Source organism: Callorhinchus milii, unplaced genomic scaffold (genome assembly GCF_018977255.1).
Source record: "Callorhinchus milii isolate IMCB2004 unplaced genomic scaffold, IMCB_Cmil_1.0 Scaffold4, whole genome shotgun sequence".
In the NCBI taxonomy this organism is placed as follows: Eukaryota; Metazoa; Chordata; class Chondrichthyes; order Chimaeriformes; family Callorhinchidae; genus Callorhinchus; species Callorhinchus milii.
In genome coordinates, this window is record NW_024704745.1 from 70,392,952 (window position 1) to 70,402,662 (window position 9,711).

The window sequence follows — 9,711 nt, forward strand, 5'->3', positions numbered from 1 at the left end:
CGATATTCGTCATGCAGTGGCTTATTTTAAACCTCTCTGCAATAATAATAATCTTTACATTTGGAATACAGTAGTTTTTTTCACGTCGGGAAGACGTCACAATGCGTTTCACAGGATGCACCGTAAAGTGCAGTGACTATGTTTTATGGGCAAATGCAGAAGCCAGTTTTGCGCACCATAATGTCCCACAGACAGCCATGAAGTGAACGGCCAATTTTATTTCACAACAGATCTTGGAAAGCTTCCCCACATTAAACATTATAGACGAGTTATGCAGGATACAAGTACCCCTGTATAACGTTTCACAATTTATGTTCCATCCATTTTGTTATTTATTCTGTGTAAATAATGCTCTTTCTGACCTAAAGGTGTCACCAAATCCCAATGCTCTGCAAGTAAGAACCTATAAGAAGTGAATGATCCAATTAGTATCAACCCCAAAATAAGATTCCCTTTGAAGTCGTAATAGTAGTTATTTAGCATCATGCAGCTTGCTAAGCTTAACGTTTTCAATTGTTTTATTAAGTCATTTTAACACAATCTGCAGCAATCACTCAATCTGTAAAACTGTTGTATCTCCTTTCTGCTGGATGCTTTGCAAAATGAACACAATTACAGTATTTAGGATCAAATAAAAATATAAATTTCACTCTTTCCAAACTCTTTCAAGTCTGCAAACGTTGTCAAATAGTGCAGTGAATATGCGGGAAAGAGACTATATGAATATCACATATATTGAATATATGGTGAAAAATTAGATGTAAATTTATTGGACTGTTCAGCAAGGAGCACAGTTAAAATGTGGTTTCCTTTTCCTCTTCAGATAAGGACAAATTTATTCTGTGGTAGTCATTGCATTTTTGTTTGTCCTGTACAGACTTGGCTGTTGTGCTAGTGCGATTAACCTCAAGCACAAGGCGTTAATATTGTTCATTCTGTTTCCTGTTTATAAAGTTTTAACATTTTTTTTACATCATACTATTCAGTTTTCTTTTTGACAATTTTGAGGTTTGTTTTTATTTGTTTCAGTTGTTCTTTCAGCCTCCCCTGTCATTGAGGGCAGAGAGTACACATGGTCTCAGGCCTTAATACAACAATTTACATGATGTTGTTAGGGATGTCTTAAAGCGAGTGGGAGGTGGCGGAACGTGTGGTCAAAAAAATTGACTGTTAAATTGCATTTTGAAGGAGTATCGAGGTGAAGGGACTGTGGGATTCAATTCCACAGATGGGAGCTAGCGTGACTAAAAACTCATCAACTGATAGTAGTTTCCCCAACCTGCCTTTGAAGAAAGGGTTCGCAGATAAATCTGAGACAATTCAGCCGGCAACTTACTGTGTGGGAAGTCTTAGCCTGAACCTGCTTGATTTAGTACATTGCTATTGTAATCCACTCTGCAGATTGTGCAATTCCATTTACTATGTATGTTCAAATCTAAGATGCGTTTTTTTTATTGAAAAAGGGTGCACCTTAGAATTTGGTGTCTTTGCGGAATTATCTTTATTTCTTGTCTGCATTGGAGGAGTCAACACAAAGGAAACTCAGAGTTTGCAGAGTTTACGTATTGAGGAAAAACGAATTGCACACAAATGCACAAGTTTAGTGAATTGTAAATGTTTATAACCTAGAAGAAGGTTGAAAGTAAAATCTTTCTAAATCTAAAATGTAGAGCTTTAAGATGCTTCAACAATGTAATAAGTGCTACATCAAATGCAAGAATTATTATTATTATTTGACCCATCGTGTCAGTATTGGCATTTTGATAAACAACAACAAAATTATATTTGTATAGCGCCTTTCAAGTCGGGAGGACGTCCCCAAAGCAATTTAATTAATTTTCCTCTCTTTTCCACATTCCCTTGTAAAATACTCCTTTTTAGATATAAGGAGCAACGTGTTTAATATTTGCAGGTACAGTGGAGAGTTAGAAACCAAGACTGAGACAAACAGTGGAAGGAAAGGAAAGTCAGAGTGTGAACGAGAAATAGACAGATAGGCACAGACAATCAGAGAGAGACAGCGTTACAGAAAGAGATAGAGAAAGAAAATCACCGAGAAAATCAAATTTTTAAGAATGTTTTACAACAACAACAAATTACATTTGTTTAGTGCCTTTCACGTCGGGAGGTCCCAAGGCGTTGGAGGGCTTCAAAGGCACGTGGGAGAGTAGGGGATGACCTAAGGTGCGGTTGAAGAGGAGGGTCTTGAGACAGGGCTTGAAGGAGGCAAAGGAGGGAGTGAGGCTAAGTCCCGAAGGTTGGGGGCAGAAAGACTGAAGGGTCATGGAGTCGGGACATGGAGTCGGGGGGATAGGGTCGTGGAGTCGGGGGGATAGGGTCGTGGAGTCGGGGGGATAGGGTCCTGGAGTCGGGGGGATAGGGTCCTGGAGTCGGGGGGATAGGGTCGTGGAGTCGGGGGATAGGGTCCTGGAGTCGGGGGATAGGGTCGTGGAGTGGGGGGATAGGGTCGTGGAGTCGGGGGATAGGGTCGTGGAGTGGGGGGATAGGGTCGTGGAGTCGGGGGGATAGGGTCGTGGAGTGGAGGGATAGGGTCGTGGAGTCGGGGGATAGGGTCGTGGAGTGGGGGATAGGGTCCTGGAGTCGGGGGGATAGGGTCGTGGAGTCGGGGGATAGGGTCGTGGAGTCGGGGGATAGGGTCCTGGAGTCGGGGGGATAGGGTCGTGGAGTCGGGGGGAAAGGGTCATTGGAGTCCTGGTGCGGGAAAGGGCACAGCTGCCGAGTTCTGAATAATCTGCAATGAACTCCAATCCGATCGGCAATAACAGAGTCCGTTGTTCCGCAGCGGCTTCAGGTCGAGAGGGGATGAAGAAGAACACTTTGAGACGAAACCGAACACTCAGCGTGCGGGGATTTGCCACTGCACGTCCCGGAGAGGAGAAAAGAAGACTAATTTATTAGTCAAGTAATGAAATAATAATAATCCTTATATTTATATTAAAATTAAAGAGGGGGGGGGGGTTGAGAAAGAAAAAAAAACATGTTTCCGCCCGGTTTCGAACCGGGGACCTTTCGCGTGTTAGGCGAACGTGATAACCACTACACTACGGAAACTCAGACGCACGTAGACAACGACTCTACTCCCCTCATACCCGAGAGTCACACCATCAGCTCCATTTACTTTTTCCTGTCTCCACCCCCCCCCCCCCCCACCACCGCTCTGTGGTTGATCAGCTGACACCCACCGGGGTCCGGGGTCCATGTGGCCAGAGTTGGGCGGGTTTCACGCCCAATCGCGCGTGTTTTTTGTTGGCCTGTTGGGCGTGAACCAGCGGCTTCGGGCGGGTACCTGAGTACTCTTAAAAGAAGATTGAATTTAAACTTGCAAATCGTTACCTCCCCCCCCCCCCTCCCCCCCCCCCCCAGCCACCACCTTTGAAGACTTTTTCTTACACAGTTTCAAAAGCACTGACCTAAATTTGCCCACTCTGCCACCCCGGAACAGGCAACACGTAATATTGGGCTACTTTTGGGCTGGTGTGGGGTTGTCTTGAAGCTACAAACTTGGTTTCATCCGCAAAAACCTCCATTCAATGAGAGCGGGAGGTCAGAGAAGAGAGGTTTACACAGCGCCGCTCGTACAGGACAGGGTTCACGGGCTCCGCTGTCTTCCCATCACACAGGGGATACAGTTCAAGATCCTGGTCCTCACCTTCAAAGCCCTCCATGGTCCTGCTCTGCACTCCCTCTCCGACCTCCTGACCCCCTACCACCCTGTCCGCTCCCTCCGCTCAGCGCCTGCTTCACCCCCCCCCCGCCTCGCCCGGCCCACCATTGGCGGGCGGGCCTTCCGCCACTCTGCCCCACCTCTGGAACGCCATCCCGCAGTCCCTCCCTCTCGCCCCCTCCCTCGCCTCCTCCAATACCCGGGTCAAGACCCTCTCTTCGACCGTGCCTTCGGTCACCCTCTCCGCCCGCCCGCCCTCCCTGACCCCGATCCCCGGCTCGCCGGGTGGGGTCCGAAACATTGATCATCCGGCACTTTGGGATGTCCTCCCGACGTGAAAAGCGCTTTACGCGTTTCTGTTGCTGTTGGTAACGCAATGGTATATTTTGCTCATCGTTGTCCAGGAGCCGCGGGGCAATCACTGACAGTCCCGCCTCTCTGTGCGTGAATTTTATTATTATTTCATTGTGACTGTCCATTGGCGCCAACCGGTTCCGAGGCCTGAGGCAGCTGCGAGTTACCAAGACTGTTTGCGCTCATTCCCGTGGAGAAGGGTTATATTCATAAATAGTTTTATAGGTCGTTAGCCGATGGGCGGATGGCTTTTTCCGGGGATAATAACCCTTAAGAAAAAAGGCACGTCTGGAAGAGGTGAAAAGCGCTCTAACCAAACGCAAGGGTCGTTATTGTGACGTTCGCCACGTCGTCACAGGACAATTTTCTCCATTCTTTGAATTGAAAAAAAACCCCTGAAAATCCAGGGATTTTTTTTAAAAAATATAGATTTCACAATCCCCCCATCACCCCCACAAATCAGCATTTTTAGAGAACCAGAAGGGGGGGGGAAAAGGGGAAAAAAAAAGCTGTGCGTCCCTGGGTGGGCTCGAACCACCAACCTTTCGGTTAACAGCCGAACGCGCTAACCGATTGCGCCACAGAGACAGCTGCCAGGCACCGCGCCACACTGTGTGTACTGCCTGCGCCGCCTGTTCCCGCGTCACTTCGCTGACTTTCCCTCCAATGGTCACCTCCGGCTTCACGTCCCCAATCCCAACGGCTGGACGCGCAGTGCGAAGGTTTGCCGGACAGCGATATCAATGGCGATCCGTGCGGTGTGAGCTGGTTACAGTCCAGCAGGACCCCCCCCCCCCCCACACACTCTGAGCCCCCCCGCCCCCCACACACTCTGAGCCCCCCCCGCCCCCGCACACACTCTGAGCCCCCCCCCCCCCCCGGCACACACTCTGAGGCCCCCCCCCCCCCCCCGCACACACTCTGAGGCCCCCCCCCCCGCACGCACTCTGAGGCCCCCCCACCACCCCCCGCACACACTCTGAGCCCCCCACCCCCCCTGCACACACTCTGAGCCCCCCCCCCCCCCCCCCGCACACACTCTGAGGCCCCCCCCACCCCGCACACACTCTGAGGCCCCCCCTCCCCCCCCGCACACACTCTGAGGCCCCCCCCCCCCCGCACACACTCTGAGGCCCCCCCACCCCCCCCGCACGCACTCTGAGGCCCCCCCCCACCCCCCGCACACACTCTGAGGCCCCCCCCCCCCCGCACACACTCTGAGGCCCCCCCCCCCCGCACACACTCTGAGGCCCCCCCCCCCCCGCACACACTCTGAGGCCCCCCCCCCCACCCCCCGCACACACTCTGAGCCCCCCCCGCCCCCCCCCCCCGCACACACTCTGAGGCCCCCCCCCCCCGCACACACTCTGAGGCCCCCCCCCCCCCCCCCGCACACACTCTGAGCCCCCCACCCCCCCTGCACACACTCTGAGCCCCCCCGCCCCCCCCCGGCACACACTCTGAGCCCCCCCCCCCCCCCACACACTCTGAGCCCTCCCCCCCCCCCCCGCGCACACACTCTGAGGCCTCCCCCCCCCGCACACACTCTGAGCCCCCCCCCCCACACACTCTGAGCCCTCCCCCCCCCCCCCCCGCGCACACACTCTGAGGCCTCCCCCCCCCCCGCACACACTCTGAGCCCCCCCCCCCCCCCGCGCACACACTCTGAGGCCTCCCCCCCCCCCCGCACACACTCTGAGGCCCCACCCCCCCCCCGCACACACTCTGAGCCCCCCCCCGCCCCCCCGGCACACACTCTGAGGCCCCCCCCCCCCGCACACACTCTGAGCCCCCCCCGCCCCCCCGGCACACACTCTGAGGCCCCCCCCCCCCCGCACACACTCTGAGGCCCCCCCCCCACACACTCTGAGGCCCCCCCCCCCCCCCACACACTCTGAGGCCCCCCCCCCCCCCGCACACACTCTGAGGCCCCCCCCCCCCCCCCGCACACACTCTGAGGCCCCCCCCCCCCGCACACACTCTGAGGCCCCCCCCCCCCCCGCACACACTCTGAGGCCTCCCCCCCCCGCACACACTCTGAGCCCCCCCCCGCCCCCCCGCACACACTCTGAGCCCCCCCCCCCCCCCCCCCCCCCGAGCCTTGGCTGTTGCCAACCCGCGCCTCGTACTTTCTGGAATGAGGCAGTCAGCGCCAGACTGACCGGACAAACGCCTCCCGTCCACTTTGCCACTCTCCGCGCGCGTCATGTTCACTCGCCCCTTCGCGTCCGTGTTTGCTGACCCCGCGTCCCGCCTGTCCGCTCCGGCCCACTCCGGCCCGCTCCGCGTCCCCCCCCACCATCGGCGGTCGGCCTTCAGCCTCTCTGCCCCCACCCCCTGGAACGCCGTCCCACATTCCCTTGGCCTCACGCCCCCCCCCCCCCCCCCTCCTTGGCCTCTCCCAAGGCACGTCTCAAGACCCTCCTCTTCGGCCGAGCCCTCCGGCCGCCCTCCTACCCTCCCCGTATCCTGACCCCCAGCTCGGGGCCCAGATCCCTGACCGTCCAGCGCCTCGGGAACGTCCTCCCGACGTGCCATTTTGCGTTGGGTTGTGTTTGCTCCGGACGCTGTCCGGGAATGCTGTCCTTGTCAGCACCAGCACAGAGAAAAAAAATAACTTTCAAAGGCGAAAGGGTTCTCCTCGGGTTAATCTACTCGGTTATAGCCTCTACTCGGGTTAGTCCCCCCCTCGAGCCGTCGATTCTAAAAGGACGGCAATTCCCATACCGGGAGTCGAACCCGGGCCGCCTGGGTGAAAACCAGGAATCCTAACCGCTAGACCATATGGGAAGCTGTCCTTTAAGCCATGGGTTTACTCCCAGACCGTTGGGCTGTTATTTTTTTTCTTCTTCTTCTTTGTTCAATTTTCCCTTTCTTCCTGTTTCTCAGGAGCCTCCGCGCGGAGCAATGGGAGGTCCCCGGGACGGGCGAGTTCACCGCAGGACGTGGTCTGACGGTTAAGGGGCTGCGCTCTGAGGGGGAGTGAAATCAGCGCTGTGAACGTGTCGCGATCCGAGCCACCGCGGGACTCATTCATTGCTGCGGTGGCGCTGGAGCAATCCGGTTTCCCGAATGCCCGACGCCTGCGGAAACCCATCTCCGTGCTCAACAAACTGAGAATCCCAGGCGTCCCATCTGCACGTATTCCGTGAAGCGCTTCGGGACGTCCAGAAGACGTGAAAAGCGCTGTATCAAATGCAAGGGTTATTATTTATTTGTCACAATTCCCACGTATTGGAACGGCGTCTACTCTCTCTCTCTCTCTCTCGCAACCCCACCCCGCCGCACCCGCAGGGATGAATCCTTGTGTTTTTTGACCTAATCCCAGAGAGTATATTAGATTCGAGGGACTACTTCAAGAGAGTGCGTCATCACCCGGCACTGCCAGCCACGGTGCAGAGGGGGGCCGGTGATCGCGGCCGAGGCAGTGCGCCGGGGCGGGGGGGGGGGGGAGTGCGCGCCCAATCACAACACAGGAACATGCGCCGATCCATCGTACTCCGCTGTACGGTGAGACCTGCAAAAATAATGAGAATAATCCCAAGAGTAATCCTCGCATTTGATATAGTTTGCGCGTGAAGCGGATGCCGTGGGACCGCGTTAAAGCGCGGGACGTGCAGCGGTTGCAGGGGAGGGGCTGCAGCCAGAGCCCCCCAAGGCTGTGACTGTCAAGTGCATGTTGTGGTACAGTAATTGGGCCGTCTGTGTGCGTTTATGGTGATGTGGAAGCAATGCAGTGATGGCCCGGTGTCGGCCTGTCTTGTCTGCCAGTCTCCCCTGGTCTAGCGACCCCTTCAGGTCGGACTGGGGCACTGCACCTGCCCTCAGCCGCAGCTTCTCACGTCCGAGGCGCCGAGTCAAAGGAATCCCCAAAACAAACGCGCAAACGGGTCGCGGGTTTTGCCGGAAAGAATCGCGAAACACTGCGCTCACGGACTTTTTTTTTTTTTTAAAAAATATATATCAGATTATACGTTATATAGCAAACAAAGAAAAGAAAATCATTTAAATGCAAAAAAAAAAAAAAAACATGTGATTCCCATACCGGGAGTCGAACCCGGGCCGCCTGGGTGAAAACCAGGAATCCTAACCGCTAGACCATATGGGAGGTTAACGCTCAGTGCCGCGTGAGGCCACATCAGCTCAAACATGTGCGGGTGATCCTCCTGTGTCTGCAAACCATTGTCGACACAGTCATTGGATTATTATCAATTATTGGTCTGTTACTGTCTGTTTATGATATGCTGATCTGCTGTCTCGGGTCCGGCCGGACCAGGAGAGGCCGAGGGCACGGCCTGCGCCGGACGGCGGGCGACGTCCCAGCGAGCGGTCCGCGGAGACGCCGACCGACCGACCGATGCCGTGGCCGAGCCGTAAAGCCACGGCACACAGCACAAGGCGTCGACTCGGGTCTCCGGATGGAATCCGAGCGATTTCCGTTGGCAAACGGTGTCCCGGGGAACGGTCTGGGGCACGACCCGCGCGCGCGGCCGCCTGGAGGGCGGGGTGGGCAAGCGGATGGGCCTCGGCCCTCTTTGGCAGCTCGCGCGCTTGACCATCCTCACGGGATTCTCTGAAGAGTAACAGGAAGAGTAGACGGAGGGGGGAGTGCAGCAGGTGGAGTACGTTTGGGTTTCCGGAAGGCGGTCGACGACAACGGCAACGACTTGGATTCACGTAGCGCCCTCCGCGCCGGGCGGCGCCTCAGAGCGCTTCACGGTCAACGGATCCCGGGGCCGAGCCGGGGGAGGGGGGGGGGAGGGAGGAAGGTGACCAAAGGCGCGGTCGAAAAGAAAGGTCTTCAGCCGATACCTGAAACTACGAAGAGAGGGGGCGAGGCGGAGGGGCGTGAGGAAGGGAGTTCAATAAGGTACCACATAATAGATTACTTTGGTAGAAGGAATAAGGAGGCCACATACATCCTGGAAAATGAAAACCGTTTGACCCACCCTCTTGTTGTGCGGTCGAAACATCTCAAAACGCTCGGTAGGATGTTACTGTGGTTGCGTGCGGTGTGTGGAGGTCATTACGGCCTCCAATTTGCGCGCGGCAAAATCACACCTTTTGTTAACACTGTCATTGCGCCTTTCCACTCACAATGTCACAATTCTTAGGCATTATAATAATAATAATAATAATAATAATAATAATAATAAACATCACTAGGTTTGGGGATGAAGCAACGGTTAATAGCTCCAAGATGGTATCCTGTGTGAAGGCCATTATATACAGTAAAACTCCTGATAATTAGTCGCTCCAAGGGAGAAGGCCTCAGTGATGAGTTATCCAGTTTGGCGAGTCGGGAGAATGTATCGATAAATACATAAATAAATGCTTTTTTGTGTTTGTTTTTTGAAAATATATATTTATTTCTAAATGTAATATGTAGTACAACAGAAACAACCCGAAAGAAAAACATCACGTCTTCTGTTGCAATTGTTTCCTTTTTCTCCCAATACAAAAAACACATTCTGTTGTTTGCGTAGGTTGTGCACATGTGTGTGTTTTGGGACACTCCTTTTAAAACAGTCGGGAGTTGCCCCCATGTGCACCACATCCACGTGCCCGCCCTCACGCACCCTGATAAGGCGCACTTGCCGCTTTCGGGAGGCGCCGATGTGCACTGTACGTGCATCCTTCCTCTGGCTCCGGTCTGCTCCACGTCCCCCGCC

General features: G+C 54.8%; 4 non-coding genes across 4 annotated transcripts; all 4 read right to left on the reverse strand.

The window, feature by feature from the left end:
- Positions 1-2,999: 2,999 nt before the first annotated feature.
- trnav-aac lies at positions 3,000-3,072 on the reverse strand. The gene has a single exon. It is a non-coding gene; the product is annotated as a tRNA-Val (tRNA).
- A 1,481-nt stretch (positions 3,073-4,553) lies between these two features.
- On the reverse strand, positions 4,554-4,627 carry trnan-guu. Its single transcript has one exon. It is a non-coding gene; the product is annotated as a tRNA-Asn (tRNA).
- Positions 4,628-6,757: 2,130 nt separating this feature from the next.
- On the reverse strand, positions 6,758-6,829 carry trnae-uuc. The gene has a single exon. It is a non-coding gene; the product is annotated as a tRNA-Glu (tRNA).
- A 1,246-nt stretch (positions 6,830-8,075) lies between these two features.
- trnae-uuc lies at positions 8,076-8,147 on the reverse strand. The gene has a single exon. It is a non-coding gene; the product is annotated as a tRNA-Glu (tRNA).
- Between the last annotated feature and the right edge of the window lie 1,564 nt (positions 8,148-9,711).